The following is a 17,035-nucleotide window of genomic DNA, read 5'->3' on the forward strand; positions in this document are numbered from 1 at the left end:
AGCTTCCCACCTGCAGTGTCGTCACTGAGGCCCCAGTGGGGTCTGTGCTGGGTCTGCTGGGGATGGGGAGGCAACCTAGCACGGGGTCCCTGCCAAGGGGAGAAGGCCACAGGGGTCAGGGAGGATGGGGGAGGGGTCAGGGAGGATGGGGGAGGGGTCAGGGAGGATGGGGGAGGGGTCAGGGAAGGTGGGGGAGGGGTCAGGGAAGGTGGGGGAGGGGTCAGGGAGGAGGGAGTAGGGGTCAGGGAGGATGGGGGAGGGGTCAGGGAGGATGGGGGAGGGGTCAGGGAGGATGGGGGAGGGGTCAGGGAGGAGGGAGTAGGGGTCAGGGAGCATGGGGAAGGGGTCAGGGAGGGATCAGGGAGAAGCCCACGAGAGCCAGGATGGGGGAGAGCAGGCTTCCAAGGGGCAGAGGGACTAGAGCAGGGCAGCAGCAGACAGGACACAAGGCAGGGAAGAGCATTGGGACAGGGCGGTGTGTGAGCACAGGGAGGAGGGAACACCTGGAACATTCTGGGGATGAGCAAGCTTAGCTCCAGGCAAGAAACAGGTGACAGTCTGCCGAAGCAGAGGGGCCGTGGTGCAGTCTGGTAGGGGCCTGCAGGCCTCTGGGTCGGGGTGTGGGTGGCACTGTCTCCTGACCCAGCTGCCTGCCACTCCTTCTCAAACACAGCAGATCCACCAGGCAGGGGCCCCAGGTCTACACAGGCCCACCCTGCGCAGAGGTGGCCAAGCTCCTCTTCTGGGCTTGATGCTCTCAGGCCATTCTTTTTGGCCCCAGAAACATAACTTCCACAGCTGCCCCAGGCCTGCCAAAGCCCTGCTCCAGCCACGCCACACCTAAGGCCCTAGGAGTAAATGTGGAAGAAAGCCAGTGCGAACCGGCAGCCAGAAGCGTTGCCTAGGTCAGCCAGATACGAGACCTGTCAGAAGTAATTCAATCAAGCAAGGTATCTTAATGACTTCTGTGTGAATGACACTGTATTTGAAACTGAGACAGGGGCAGGGGGGATGCTAAGATGAAGGGATGGTGTCAAAGAGTTCGCTCACCCCAGAAGCTGCACAGAGATACTATCAGCCCTCTGATACAAGGCAGACAGTAAGTAGGGTAAGAGTGGGACCAGGAGGCCATGTGCAGGCTGGCCAACACGAAGATGATGGTGGCTTGTCTGGGAAGTGGCAACTGAGCTGGAGAGCAATTCTGGAAGGATGAGGGAAATACATCAACAGCACTTGGAAATTTATAGGATGTGAGGCAGGAATGGGAAGAGTGGAAAGAAAGGAGATGAGAAGATTTCCCTCCTCAGGTGCAGTAGAAGGTGGAGGCGGGGTGGCAGCAGGGACACAGTCTGAGCAAAGGCCCAGGAGAGCCCAGCAGACTGGCCACTGGCATCAGGCCCTGCAGGAGCAGCCGAGAGGAAAGAAAAGAAGAGAAAGCCCTAGGTTTCAGTGCTTTACTTATTTATTCCTTGAAAATACCTTGTCATCTTGATTGAGCATTCCATCCAACTGCAAAGATCTTTTTTAAAAACCACTGGCCTAGATATTTATCAACAGCTCTGACAGGTGCCGCAATGTCTACACCGCTGGAGGGTGATGGGTAACGAGTGTCGGATAACAGGGCCCGCCCTCCAGTCATTTTGGCAGCCACGGAACAGAACTGAGAGCAACTCTTGGGTCACAATTTATAGCAGGGAGAAAGAAACCCACAAATGAATTGAGGTCAGATTCATTGCCTCTGCAGCATTCTCCGTTCTCTGTGCACGAGGTCACAACCTCAGCTGGACAGTCAGCCTTCCCAGCAGAGGAGATGGTGACCGATAAACAGGGAGTTGGCGTGTGGGTAATGGAGTGTATAAATAACTGCACCCCTCTTCTTGACAGAGGGCTCCTCACAGGAAAAATGGAGCAGAACAGATAGGAAAAGCATGGCCTCTGAAGTCAGAGCATCAGGGTCTGAAATCGAGGCTCATGCTTCCTTGTGTGGTCTTAGGCAAGGTACAATTTCTCTGGATCTCAGTACCATTATCGGCAAGATGGGTGCAAGGAGCTCCTGTATAAATTGCTATCCTTGGAAATTTCAAAATTAGACATTAGAAGTGCTAATGAAAAGCGTGAGATGATCACTTTTAATAAAAAGGACCACCCCCTCCAAACCTTGGCTGCAATCAATAGTAACTTTGGGCTTGGCATAGCATTCTCATCTTAATATGCCCTCGGGGGAGCTGTAGTTACGTCAGTAAGTCCTTCCTGAAAGTGACAAGGAGTAAAGGAGAAGTAGTTCAGGAGAAGCAATGGGCTACTTGGCCAAACTGGACACAAGCACCAGTGGGGTCTAACACTTAGTTCCAACCACCCTCCCACAGCTATTCCCAGGCTGGGCAACCTCAGCACAGGAGTATCTGTTAGGCTCCGTCTGGCTGAACCACAATCTCTGCCTATTTCCCCTCCTGGCATGGGAAGCAGCAGCCCAAGCCCTGCACAAGGTCACCGCCAGCAAGTGGGCACCCCATCCTCAGCACCAAGCCCACAGGGATGTGGCTTTCAAACTGTGCTCAATGAAGCCCTATCAGGGGCCAAAGGGAGGGGAAGGCGAGCCCCACACAATTTCAAACTCTACTTGTAGCGTCTACGTATTGGACCAGTGGTGGTTCTCATCCTTGGCTGCTCAGTAGAATCACCTAACAAGTTTTTTTTTGAATGTTGATGCTCTGGTCCCATCTCAGTCAAACTGAATCCAATTCTCTGCCAGCTCATCTTGAGCATAAATATTTCAAACATTCTCCTGGTGATTCTAATATGCAGCCAGGGTTGAGAACTTTTCTAATGGGTACTTCAGCTGCAAAAAGAAAGTTTGAAAACCAACTTCTTATGGCATCATAGTGACTGATTTTAAATACTGAGTGTCCATTCTGACTACTATGGTGCTGAGGATACAAAGATAAACAGGTCTCTTTTCTTTGCTATTATAACTTTCATATCCATTTTGCTTTCAGTGGATAAAGTCAAGAGACACGACCAGTGTATGAGTCAACATAGTCAACACAACTAGCCATACACTCAACACTGTCCAAAAAGGTATTCAGGTAAACTTAGGATATTTCTGCAAGGGCCTGCACAATACCCTCAGGAAATCTCAAGGACACTGCGATAAAGAGCAACATAGGACACACAAATTATTTTCAAGAAATGCAAGCATATAAGATCAAGTACTCATAGAGCAGGGACTCCTACCCACCAACAATAACCAATTAGGAAATGTATCAGGCACATAATCCCGTTACCACAACAGCAGCACACACTGAGTTTCACAGAAAAGTTTCCCAAGTAAACTTGTTTATTAAGATCCATAAGAAAAACAAAAAGCCCAAAACAACCTATCCAACTGGGCAGACGATACACACTGGAAATCCAGGAGACACAAATGGCTGGAACAGCTTTGAAAATATCCTGGGCCTAGCTAAGAGTCATAGATATACATCTTTTCATCTACTGGATGGGAAGAAAAGATACAGGCCAACCCAGAGTGTCAAAAACAGATCAAAGTGGCAGAGTAGGAGGGTGGGGAACTCATCTCTCCCAACAAGCACATCAAAACTACATCACATGTGGAACAATGCTCACTGAAAACCAGCTGGAGACAGGGAAAAGACTTCTGCACGAACACAGCTGTAAGAAAGTCACAGAGAATCAGGTAGAAAGAGAGGAGCAGTGACCAGGCCAGGACTCGTGCCCTGGGAGGGGACTCGCAAGAGCCCAGAGAGAGATCCTCCCTGTGGAGTGAGTGGTTCCAGCCACATACTGGGTGCCCCAGGAAGATGAGATCCCCTGGCTGGCTGGAGGGCCGACGGTACAAACAGAAGGGCTGTGGGAAGCCTGGACCCCACTCACGGGGAGCAAGCACAGGCTTGCTTATCCCTGAAGCAGGGCAGAGAAGGCAGACTGAAACTACAAAGGTCTGACTAGTTTCCTACCACCACCCTGGTATGCACCCTAGCCTGAGCTGAACAACAGCTCTGACCTCACTTGTTCCACAAAGCCGCTCCACACCCAGGCGAGGGCTGTCCTGGCCAAGAGGCACAGAGGTAGCCCAGATCCAGAGCAGTGTCTAAGCAGGGAGGGGAGAGCCATGACGCGCTGACCCAGGTGGTCCCTCAGAACCTGTCTGCTGTGACCAGACCTCCACAGCCCAGGCCCCACCCACGCCGAGCCTGCACACAGGTCCTGCTTGCTCTGTGTTGATGCTACACACCAGGGTGAGCATGGCAGCAGCTGAGTGGAGAGACAGAGGCGGCTCAGACCTGGAGCAGTGTCTGAGCAGGGGAGGGGCAGCCATTACTACCGCTCTCACAAGCAGCACATCAGAAGTTCTCTAGATCTCTGATTGGCCTGCTCCAAGCACCACCACCAATCTCCCTTGCCCAAGCACTGCTCCTCTCTAGGGTGAGGGTGCCAGTGATGGGGGCAGAGAGCACACACTTAAGGGGAACACAGCTAGCACGGACTTAACCCCTCAGAACTTCTGCCCCCAGCAACCCGAGATCCAGTCCTGGCCCCGATAGCACAGTGACAGCCACTGAAAATAACGGAAGTCACCTCTCACACCTGGACTCCACTCATGGGGAAAAGCACAGACTTGCTTACCTCTGAAACAGTGCAGAGAGGGCAGACTGAAACTACAAAGGTCTCTGACCAGTGTCCCACCCCCCTGGAGGCTGCGGTCCTAGCCCCTCTCTCTGCAGCCCCACCTTCTAACCAGGGGATGGCTGCCAGCAGACCCCGGAGAAAGATGTGACTTGTGTTCATGTCAGATCTGGCTCCCCCACCAAGGTCACTGGGTGCATGCATACTGTGTAGGGTGGCTCCCACACAGGGATACCCCTTTTCAAGACTGCAGTAGGTAACTGTTTCACCTAATTCCAGAGACAAAGGTAAGCAAAAGGAGAAGACAGGAGGGGTTTGAATTGGAAGAGCAAGGGAAAAACCTCTGAGAAAAAACAACTGCTGCTGCTGCTAAGTCGCTTCAGTCGTATCCAACTCTGTGCGACCCCATAGACGGCAGCCCACCACGCTCCCCCATCCCTGGGATTTCTCCAGGCAAGAACGCTGGAGTGGGTTGCCATTTCCTTCTCCAATGCATGAAAGTGAAAAGTGAAGGGGAAGTCGCTCAGTCGTGTCCGACTCCTAGCGACCCCATGGACTGCAGCCCACCAGGCTCCTCCATCCATGGGATTTTCCAGGCAAGAGTACTGGAGAAAACAACTAACGAAACAAACAATTTGCCAGATAAAGAGTTCAAAGCACCAGTAATAAGAATGTTAACTGAATTAGGGAAAAGAATAGATAAACAGTAAGAATTTTAAAAGGAACTAGAAAATATTTTAAAAATCAATCAGAACTGAAGACTGCCATAACAGAAATGAATAACACAGAGAAAGAATAAACAGAAGACTAGGTGATAAAGAAGAATGCAAAAGTGATCTGGAAGACAGAATAATGGAAACCACCCAATCAGAACAGCAAGAAGAAAAATGAAAATTGAGACCAGTTTAAGGCATCTCTGAGACAATATCAAGTGTACCAACATTCACATTATAGGTGTCCCAGAAGGAGGAGAGAGAGAGAGAAGGGTCAAAAAGGTATTTGATGAAATTATGAATGAAAACTTTCCAAACCTGAAGAAGGAAACAGATATCCAGATATAGGAAGCACAGAGGGTCCTGAACAAGATGAACCCAAACAGATCATATCATACATAATTAAAGTGACAAAAGTTAAGGAGAGAATTCTAAAGGCAACAAGAGAAAAATAGAGAGTCATATACAAGGAAACCCCATTAAGTGCTGAAAAGGGGGAAACTTGTAACCAAGAATACACTCACTACCCAGCAAGATAATAATTTAGAGTTGAAGGAGAGATAAAGAACTTGCTAGACAAGCAAACCTGAAGAGTTCATGAATACAAAACCAACCCTAAAAGAAATGCTAAATGGTCTTCCTTAAGTGGAAAGGAAAAGGCTAAAATAAGAAGTATCTATAGGAAAGGAGAAATCCAACTAATAAAAGCAAATATATAGTAAAGGCTGAGGATCAACCATTTCAATAAGCTAGTACAGAGATTAAAAAACAAACAAAAATCTGTAAAAACAACTATAATTACAACAACCAGTAAAGGCATAAATGACAAAGATGCAAAATAAGACATCAAAAACATAGAATGTGGAGAAGGGGAGTAAAGACTGTATACCTGCTGGAATGTGTTTGAACTTAAATGACTACCTGTTTGAAACAGGCAGATATAGGTTAGCATATATAAACCCCATGGTAATCACAAATCAAAAACCTACAATAGACACACAAAAGCTAGAGAGAAAGATATATAAAAGAAAGTCAGCAAACCACAAGGGACAAGACTAAAAGAACACTGAAAAGCTACAAAAATAAGTAACAAAATGGCAATAAGTACATACCTACCAATAGTCACATTCGGTGTTAGACTAAATACTCCAATAAAAATACATAGGGTGGCTGACTGGATGAAAATACAAAACCCATCTATATGCTGCTTACAAGAGACTCATTTCAGAGCTAAAGATGCCTACAGACTAAAAGTGAGGAAATACAAAAAGATATTTCATACAAATGGAAATGACAAGAAAGCATAGGTAGTGATACTCACATCAGACAAAAGACTTTAAAACAAAGTTTGTAACAAAAAACAAAGAAGGACGTTATATAATCATCAGTTCAGTTCAGTCGCTCAGTGTGTCTGACTCTTTGCGACCCCATGAACCGCAGCACGCCAGGCCTCCCTTCCATCACCAACTCCTGGAGTCCACCCAAACCCAAGTCCATCAAGTTGGTGATGCCATCCAACCATCTCATCCTCTGTTGTCCCCTTTTCTTCCTGCCCTTGATCTTTCCCAGCATAAGGGTCTTTTCAAATGAGTCAGCTCTTCGCATCAGGTGGCCAAAGTATTGGAGTTTCAGCTTCAGCATCAGTCCTACCAATGAACACCCAGAACTGATCTCCTTTAGGATGGACTGGTTGGATCTCCTTGCAGTCCAAGGGACTCTCAAGAGTCTTCTCCAACACCACAGTTCAAAAGCATCAATTCTTCGGCACTCAGCTTTCTTCACAGTCCAACTCTCACATCCATACATGATCACTGGAAAAACCATAGCCTTGACTAGATGGACCTTTGTTGGCAAAGTAATGTCTCTCCTTTTTAATATGCTGTCTATGTTGGTCATAACTTTCCTTCCAAGAAGCAAGTGTCTTTTAATCTCATGGCTGCAATCACCATATGCAGTGATTTTGGAGCCCCCAAAATAAAATCTGACACTGTTTCTACTGTTTCCCCATCTATTTGCCATGAAGTGATGGGACTGGATGCCATGATCTTAGTTTTCAGAATGTTGAGTTTTAAGCCAACTTAAAGCTCTCCTCTTTTACTTTCATCACGAGGCTCTTTCGTTCTTCTTCACTTTCTGCCATAAGGGTGGTGTCATCTGCATATCTGAGGTTATTGATATTTCTCCCAGCAATCTTGATTCCAGCTTGTGCTTCATCCAGCCCAGTGTTTATGATGTACTCTGCATATAAGTTAAATAAGCACAGTGACAATATACAGCCTTGACATACTCCTTTTCCTTTTTGGAACCAGTCTGTTGTTCCATGTCCACTTATAACTGTTGCTTCCTGACCTGCCTACAGGTTTCTCAAGAGGCAGGTCAGGTGGTCTGGTATTCCCATCTCTTTCAGAATTTTCCACAGTTTCTTGTGTGTGTGTGTGTGTGTGTATGTGTGTGTGTGTGTGTGTGTATATATATATATATATATATATATATATAAAATGATAATGGGATCAATACAAGAAGAGAATGTAACACTCATTAACATACATATAGCTATTATAGGAGCACCTAAATACATAAAGCAAATATTAACAGACATAAAAGGAGAAATTAACAGTACAATAACAGAGGGGACTTTAAGACCCCACTTACGTCAGTGGAGGTCATCAGACAGAAAATCAGTAAGGAGAGGGGTCTTAGATAACATAATAGAACAGATGGACTTAATAGATAGCTTCAAGACACTACATTCCAAAAAAGTAGAATACATTCTTTTCAAGTGCACAGGGAACGTTCTCCAGGATAGATCACAAATCTCAACAAATTTGAGGAAAGAAATTACAACAAGCGTTTTCCCCAACCATAACAGTATGAAACTAGAAATCAATTTGGGGGAAAAAATAGGAAAAGCACAAACACATGGAGACTAAGCAACATGCTAATGGGTCAAAGAAGAAATCAAAGAGAAAATCAGAAAATACTTTGAGACAAATGAAAATGGAAACACAACTTTTCAAAATCTATGGGACACAGCAAAAACAGTTCTAAGAGGGAAGTTAATCGTGTTACAGGCCTTCCTTAAGAAACAAGCAAAATCTTGTTTCCAATCTAACCAACCATTCAAATAAATTAGCAGAAAAAGAACAAAGAAAACCCAAAGTCAGCAGCAGGAAGGACATGCAATAAGGATCAGAGAGGAAGTAAATTAAGAGACTAAAACCTAACAAACAGTAAAACATCAGAAAAGATCAATGAAGCCAAGAGATAGTTTTTTAAAAAAGAAACAAAATTGAAAAACCTTTAGTCAGATTCATCAAGAAAAACAAAAGAGAACTCAAATAAACAAAGTAAGAAATTAAAAAGAAATAACCAATATCAGCGAGATACAAAAAATCATAAGAGAATACTATTAAGTTATACGCCAACAAACTGGAAAAACCTGGAAGAAATGGACAACTTTCTAGAAACATACAATCTTCTAATACCCAAAGCATCTACAAGGCTGTAGGGAAACGCAGAATTTCCTATACTGCTCAGTTCAGTTCAGTCGTGTCCAACTCTCTGCAACACCATGGACTGTAGCACACCAGACCTCCCTGTCCATCACTAACTCCCAGAGTTTACTCAAACTCATGTCCATTGAGTCAGTGATGCCATCCAACTATCTCACTCTCGGTCGTCCCCTTCTCCTCCCACCTTCAATCTTTCCCAGCATCAGGGTCTTTTCCAATGAGTCAATTCTTTGCATCAAGTGGCCAAAATATTGGAGTTTCAGCTTCAGCATCAGTCCTTCCAATGAACACCCAGGACTGATCTCCTTTAGGATGGACTGGTTGGATCTCCTTGCAGTCCAAGGGACTCTCAAGAGTCTTCTCCAACACCACAGTTCAAAAGCATCAATTCTTCGGTGCTCAGCTTTCTTTGTAGTCCAACTCTCACATCCATACATGACTACTGGCAAAACCATAGCTTTGACTAGATGGACCTTTGTTGGCAAAGTAATGTCTCTGCTTTCTAATATGCTGTCTATGTTGGTCATAACTTTTCTTCCAAGGAGCAAGCATCTTTTAATTTCATGGCTGCAGTCACCACCTGCAGTGATTTTGGAGTCCAAAAAAATAAAGACTGGCACTGTTTCCACTGTTTCCCCATCTAGTGGGAATATAAATTGGTATAACTTTTCTGGAGTGTTAACTGGATATATCGGTTAGACTGGTGAAAAAGTAACTGTGGTTTTGCATTGTTGAACTTCACTGTTTGATACTGGAATACATTCTTAAATAAATGTGGTTACGCATCATTTTCATGCACATTTCTTACTTAATTTTTTTGCTAATGACTTATTTGCTGTTTATATTTATTTTAGCCTAGAGAAATGATGTTAGAAAAAAAGCAAATTCGAGCAATCTTTTTATTTGAGTTCAAAATGAGTCGTAACGCAGCACAGACAACTCACAACATCAACAATGCATTTGGCTCAGGAACTGCTAACAAAGGTACAGGGCAGCAGTGATTCAGGAAGTTTTGTAAAAGAGATGAGAGGCTTGAAAATGAAGAGTGCAGCGGCTGGCCCTTGGAAGTTGATGACCAAATGAGAGCAATCACTGAAGTGGATCCTCTTAAAACTACAGGAGAAGTTACTGAAGAATTCAACATTGACTATTATAAGGTCATTTGGCATTTGCAGCAAATTGGAAAGGTGAAAATTCTTGGTAAGTGGGTGCCTCATGAGCTGACTGCAAATCAAAAAGATCATTGTTTTGAAGTGTCGTCTTCTCTTATGCTACACAACAAACCACTTCTCAATTGGACTGTGACATGTGATGAAAAGTGGATTTTATACAACTGGTGCAGTGGATGGACTGAGAAGCAGCGCCCAAGCACTTCTCAAGGCCAAACTTGTACCAAAAAAGGTCATGGTCACTGTCGGATGGTCTGCTGCCCGTCTGATCCACTACAGCTTTCTGAATCACAGTGAAACCATTACATCTGAGAAGTAAGCAAGCTCAGCACATCGATGAGATGCACCAAAAACTGCAACGCCTGCAGCCAACACTGGTCAACAAAATGGGCCCAATTCTCCATGAAAATGCGACTACACATCTTACAACCAATGCTTCAGAAGTTGAACAAACTGGGCTATGAAGCTTTGCCTCATCTGCTATATTCACTTGGCCTCTCGTCAACCAACTACTTCTTCAAGCATCTCAACAACTTTTTGCAGGGAAAATGATTCTGCAACTAGCAGGAGGCAGAAAATACTAAGAGTTCATCGAATCCTGAAGCATGGATTTTTACACCATAGGAATAAACAAACTTATTTCTCATTGGCAAAAATGTACTGATTGTAATGGTTTCTATTTTGACTAATAAAAATGTGTTTGAACCTAGTTATAATGATTTAAAATTCATGGTCTGAAACCACAATTACTTTTTCATCAATCTATTAAAAGCTCAAAGTGAACCACTACTAAGAATCTATCCTCGAGTCCATGTAAAAATGTAGAACGCGGGGTAATGAACTAGACAGAAGGGGTGGCTGCACAATACTGTGAGCATACTAAATGTCACTGAACTGTTCGCTTTAAAATGTTAATTTTATGCTGTGTGAATTTTACCTCAATAAAGTTTTTTTTTAATTAAAAAAATTCTAAATGCCTGACAGTATGTGTAGGAAGGTGTTCACTGCACTGAGGCTGGAATCAAGTGTCTGTCCACTGTACATTGGTTAATTGTAGTATTACTATATCCATGCAGCTAACAAAAAGCAAATTCTACAGTCCGATACAGGTAAGAGTACACATTTTGTTGTGAAGAAAAAAGAGGACCTATAAAATAGAATTCAAGAGGACAAAATAGAATTCACGTAACAGCAAAAAGTAAACCTACAAACCAAGATCAAGTCTGTTTTTGTATATGTAAAGTGTAGAAGGACTTTAAACTTACTAAACTTGGCTTACCTGAAGGCACTTTTTCCTTACAGATGTCCATATGGTTTACATTTTTTAAAGCACTATTTCTTTTGTTTAAAAAAATTAGAAACAAGTTTTAAAAGGTAGTAAGATAGCTCTGACAGAATGAGAAGCAAAGTCACCCCACCAGCGATAAGCACAGTTAGCACCAGGGACCAAGTTCCCTCGGAGGAACAATGATTCCAGGGCTGGGGCAAGGTGGGTACAAGATGAATCCGGAAGCTCTTTCGTCAGAAATTACAGAAGTGTTAAAAAAAAAAAAAAAATGTCAGGATGTCTTGAGACAATTTGAAGGGGCTCCCACTGGTTACATCCAGACTATTTGAGAACCAAAAACAAAAACCAAAGGACAATAATGAATTATAGATCATTGGAAAAAAGGAGAATCCCATCAGTTTACAAGGAATATAAATACGTAAAAATAAACAACTGGGAGAGAAGGGAGTGCAGACTGATAAATGAGGAAGGAGTCCTGAATTGGAAAATCAGTATTTCACAACCATCATAGGAAAGATTGAGTCAGATCAGAGTCAGCCCTATCTGCTAAACTGAGGGAGAAGTTTGAAGAGCAGGACTGTTGCATGTCTTAAGAGTGTCTCCAGAGACTGCTTGAATCGAAAGGGGATAAAACAGCAACTATACCATGGAGAAAGTGGAAGACCTCCTGACCAGGTGCACTAGGTATTAATTTGTTGCCTCTTAGCTCCAAACTTGCCTTCCTTTCCCACCACATTAAAGTTGGGACTCTGCAAACTATATTTCTCTTTGCCAGCTGGCCAACAGGGGCCTCTGAAGAGGAAGACAAGGCTGGAAGAGACCATTTGTGTCCCAGTCTGGCCTGGATCCCAGCAGCATCCTCCACGGTGACTGTTCTCTGCTCTCATGTGTAGCAGGCACCTCCAGGGAATCGATTCTGCAGCACACGGCTGGCGGCACGTTCCTGTCGGATGTCTGCCTCTCAGGCTTACAGGGCTCTCCTCTGTTGTTCTAAGTTCCTTCCTTGTCTTCTCTTACCTTGATCCTTGGGGTAGTAGCTGTTTTCTAGGCAGACGCTTTAGAGCTCTTTTCTCCCTTAATGACTTCTTACTCGGTTAACAATTATTAATATTAAAATTTTCCTATTAACTTTTTACCTTTCACTAACCTCAGATATTACATCATGAGAAACGCTGGACTAGAAGAAACACAAGCTTGAATTAAGATTGCCGGGAGAAATATCAATAACCTCAGATATGCAGATGACACCACCCTTATGGCAAAAAGTGAAGAGGAACTAAAAAGCCTCTTGATGAAAGTGAAAGTGGAGAGTGAAAAAGCTGGCTTAAAGTTCAACATTCAGAAAACAAAGATCATGGCGTCCGGTCCCATCATTTCATGAGAAATAGATGGGGAAACAGTGGAAACAGTGTCAGACTTTATTTTTCTGGCCTCCAAAATCACTGCAGATGGTGATTGCAGCCATGAAATTAAAAGACGCTTACTCCTTGGAAGGAAAGTTATGACCAACCTAGATAGCATATTCAAAAGCAGAGACATTACTTTGCCAACAAAGGTCCATCTAGTCAAGGCTATGGTTTTTCCTGTGGTCATGTATGGATGTGCGAGTTGGACTGTGAAGGCTGAGCACCGAAGAATTGATGCTTTTGAACTTTGGTGTTGGAGAAGACTCTTGAGAGTCCCCTGGACTGCAAGGAGATCCAACCAGTCCATTCTGAAGATCAGCCCTGGGATTTCTTTGGAGGGAATGATGCTGAAGCTGAAACTCCAGTACTTTGGCCACCTCATGTGAAGAGTTGACTCATTGCAAAAGACTCTGATGCTGGGAGGGATTAAGGGCAGGAGAAGAAGGGGACGACAGAGGATGAGACGGCTGGATGGCATCACTGACTCAATGGACGTGAGTCTGAGTGAACTCCGGGAGTTGGTGATGGACAGGGAGGCCTGGCATGCTGCGATTCATGGGGTCTCGAAGAGTCGGACACGACTGAGCGACTGAACTGAACTGAACTGAGACCCTAAATGATACACCAGGTGATCAAAATTAAGATTACCAATGAGGGACAGATGACACTGTATTTCCTGAGAGGATATATGACACAGTGTTCTAGGCATCTAGAATGCAAAACAATCTCATCAAATCAACAGGGAACATCAGATAAACCGAAAATGAGCAGCATCATTTTAAAGGAGAAACTGTATTCTTCCAAAATGTCAATGTCTTAAGTGACAAAACCATGGAAATGCTCCAGGTTAAAGGAGACCAAAGAGACATGACAACTCCCTGTAATACGTGATCTGAGACTAGATCCAGAACCGTGGGGGGAGGGCTCTACAAAGGACATTATCACATCAGAATGTGAACTGTATTTTAAACTACTCTATCAGTTAACTGTACTGAATCTGATCACTGCACTGGGATTGTTGAAGAGTATCTTTATTCCTAGGAAATACCCACTGTTAAGTATTAGAACAAAAGGACGATGATGCAGAGGGAAAGCACATCCAAGAATACAAATGACAAATCAAGTGGCATAAATGTTACTCAGTGGATCTAAGCAAAGGATGTTTGGGCCTCATATGTACAATTTTTATTCCTGCAACTCTTTGTAAGTCTGAAATCACTGGGTTGGCCAAAAGGTTTTCTGTAACATCTTAGGAAAAACTTGAACAAACTTTGTGTCCAACACAGTATTTCCAAATAAAATTCATTTATTTTAAAAAAGAAAATGACTACAGCAGTAATTCTTCAGCCTTCACTGCACTCTGGATACCACAAGCCGCCTTAGAAGCTCTGGGATTCCAGGCATCTGTATTCTTAAAGTTCCCCCAGTGATTCCAATGTGCAGACAAGGGTGGGAAATGCTGGTCCAGTGGGAGAGCTCACTTATTAAATTCAGGTATAAAAAGTGGCTCTTTTGCACTCTAGAGAATAAGCCCTGGGGAACAGGTCTCAGGGTAATGCAAACTCCCAGTCTCAGCTCCATGTGGTATGGCAGAGACCCTGGAGATATTAAGTAGGTAGGTGGTGGTGGTGGTGGTGCTTTAGTCACTAAGTCATGTCCGACTCTTGTGACCGCATGCCAGGCTCCTCTGTCCATGGGATTCTCCAAGGCAAGAATACTGGAGTGGGTTGCCATTCCCTTCTCCAGGGTTATCTTCCCAATCCAGGAATCGAACCTGGGTCTCCTGCATTGCAGGCAGATTCTTTACCAACAGAGCTACCAGGGAAGCCCAAGTAGGTAGGTAGTAAGTGAAATTCGTATGGATCCGGTCAACATGGAGAGATTTCCGATCCAGAGCTTCCCAAAAGATTAAGGCATTTCCATGACTACGCCAGGAATTAAGCACAACTTAGAGCTGACAGGAACTAGGATGGTTTAACTGGACTCAGAGCTACCATTTCCCCTTGTCTTTTTGGCTCCACTGTTAGCATGATGGGTTTGGGTCTGGCTGACAGAGCCCAGGAGAGGATGTTGCTCTCTCACCAGGCAAGCTGGGAAATGAGTGAAGGGGGTGGTGTGGAATTAGTTTCTTGGGCAAGTTCAAGGAGTGGGTTACTAATTGGCCTATTTTCCCAAAGCATTTTCCTACTCTGGAGGCTCATCTAGGTAGGTCTCGCAGAAAGAGCTGAGGGCAACAAACATTCCAGTCCAGCTACTTTTCACCTCAGCTCCAACCTGTGACAGAGCAGCCACAGAACGGTACATATGGAAAACTGGAAGCAAGGATGGGGAGACACGGCAGGGGGATGGGGAAGGTGCTAGTCAAAGGCCCAAAGACAAGCAAAACATTCCTGTCCAACGTGCAGCAGACAGGAACAGGAGATAGGTTCGGTCAACAGAACATAGCCAATCTCCTACTCAGTTCAGTCGCTCAGTCGTGTCTCTTTGCGACCCCATGGATCGCAGCATGCCAGGCCTCCCTGTCTTTCACTAACTTCTGGAGCTTGCTCAAACTCATGTCCATTGAGTCAGTGATGCCATCCAACCATCTCATCCTGTCATCCCCTTCTCTTTCTGTCTTCAATCTTTCCCAGCATGAGGGTCTTTTCCAATGAGTCAGTTCTTCACATCAGTTGGCCAAAGTATTGGAGTTTCAGCTTCAGCATCAGTCTTTCCAATGTATATTCAGGACTGATTTCCTTTAGGATGGACTGGTTGGATCTCCTTGCAGTCCAAGGGGCTCTCAAGAGCCTTCTCCAATACCACAGTTCAAAAGCATCAATTCTCTGGCGCTCAGCTTTCTTTATAGTCCAACTCTCACATCCATACATGACCACAGGAAAAACCATAGCCTTGACTAGACGGACCTTTGTTGGTAAAGTAATGTCTCTGCTTTTTAATATGCTGTCTAGGTTGGTCATAACTTTCCTTCCAAGGAGTAAGCGTCTTTTAATTTCATGGCTGCAATCACCATATGCAGTGATTTTGGAGCCCAAGAAAATAAAGTCTGTCACTGTTTCCATTGTTTCTCCATCTATTTGCCATGGAGTGATGGGACTGGATGCCATAATCTTAGTTTTCTGAATGTTGAGTTTTAAGTGACCTTTTCACTCTCCTCTTTTACTTTCAAGAGGCTCTTTAGTTCTTCATTTTCTGCCAGAAGGATGGTGTCACAATCTCCTACAGTTCTCTAAAATCAGCCATGTTTTGGTTAACTTGCACTTTGTGAACAGAAATTAGTCTCTACTCCTCTCCTTTCTGACATCATCTCCATTTTCAGGCAGGACAGACTTGCATAGAACTTAGGCTTCTCAAAATTGATGGATCCAAAACTGAACAGGAACTCATGTCCCTAGATATGATCCTTACTAGCTCCTGATCCCTGCAAGTAATTCTGTTTTCCCAGTTGACTAAGCCAGAAACCTGGGACTTATCCTCGAATCCTTCCATCCTTCCCCTTTCTCTCTGCCCAGTGATCAAATTCCACCATTCTCCCCTACTCCAAACTCCTCCTGAGACCACCTCCACCAACAGAGCCCCACTCCAAAGAGTTCCTGAGTTCTCTCCTAAACTACCATGTCCGCACCCCACTGAAGGCTGCCTGGCCCTCTAGCCCATCCCCATGGCCACAGGGCAGCTATGACACAGGTCCACTTGCATCACCACCATGCTCACACATGACTGCTTCCACCTTCAAGTAGAACCTGGCCTCCAAAGCATGTCAAGGAAGACCTGAGAAGACCCAGGGTCTACCACACTTCTTTTCCCAGCATTGTATTTCCAGCCCCAGGCACAAAGAGTTCCTTGTGGCTGCCTACATACCCCATCCCATTTCACACTCCTGTGTACCCTCTTCTATAAAGTCTATCTAGCCTCTGGGCTTGGGTCTCTCCTCCAGAAGTTGCCTCTGACCTCTTCAGGCATCTCCTTCCGGCTCCCATTTTTTTTATCACTACAATCACTGCACTGTATGAGAATTACCTGCTTCTGTAAATTCTGCAATACTAGCACTCCACATTCCCTGAAGAGGACAGCACCATCACTGTATCCCCAGTGCCACACATACAGTAGGTGCTCCATATCTGCAGGATGTACTGGACTGAAAAGCATCTGTAGCTTTGTGAATACCAAGGTCTTTCAAATTTTGCAACAGATATAACTGAAACACATGCAAATCATAATGAACTACAGATAGCACCAACATTTAAAACATTATACTGCTGCTCTGGAATTGAAGTGTCTCCAAATAATTAAAAACCACATG

This window comes from Bos javanicus, chromosome 21 (assembly GCF_032452875.1).
Source record: "Bos javanicus breed banteng chromosome 21, ARS-OSU_banteng_1.0, whole genome shotgun sequence".
NCBI classification, from domain to species: Eukaryota; Metazoa; Chordata; class Mammalia; order Artiodactyla; family Bovidae; genus Bos; species Bos javanicus.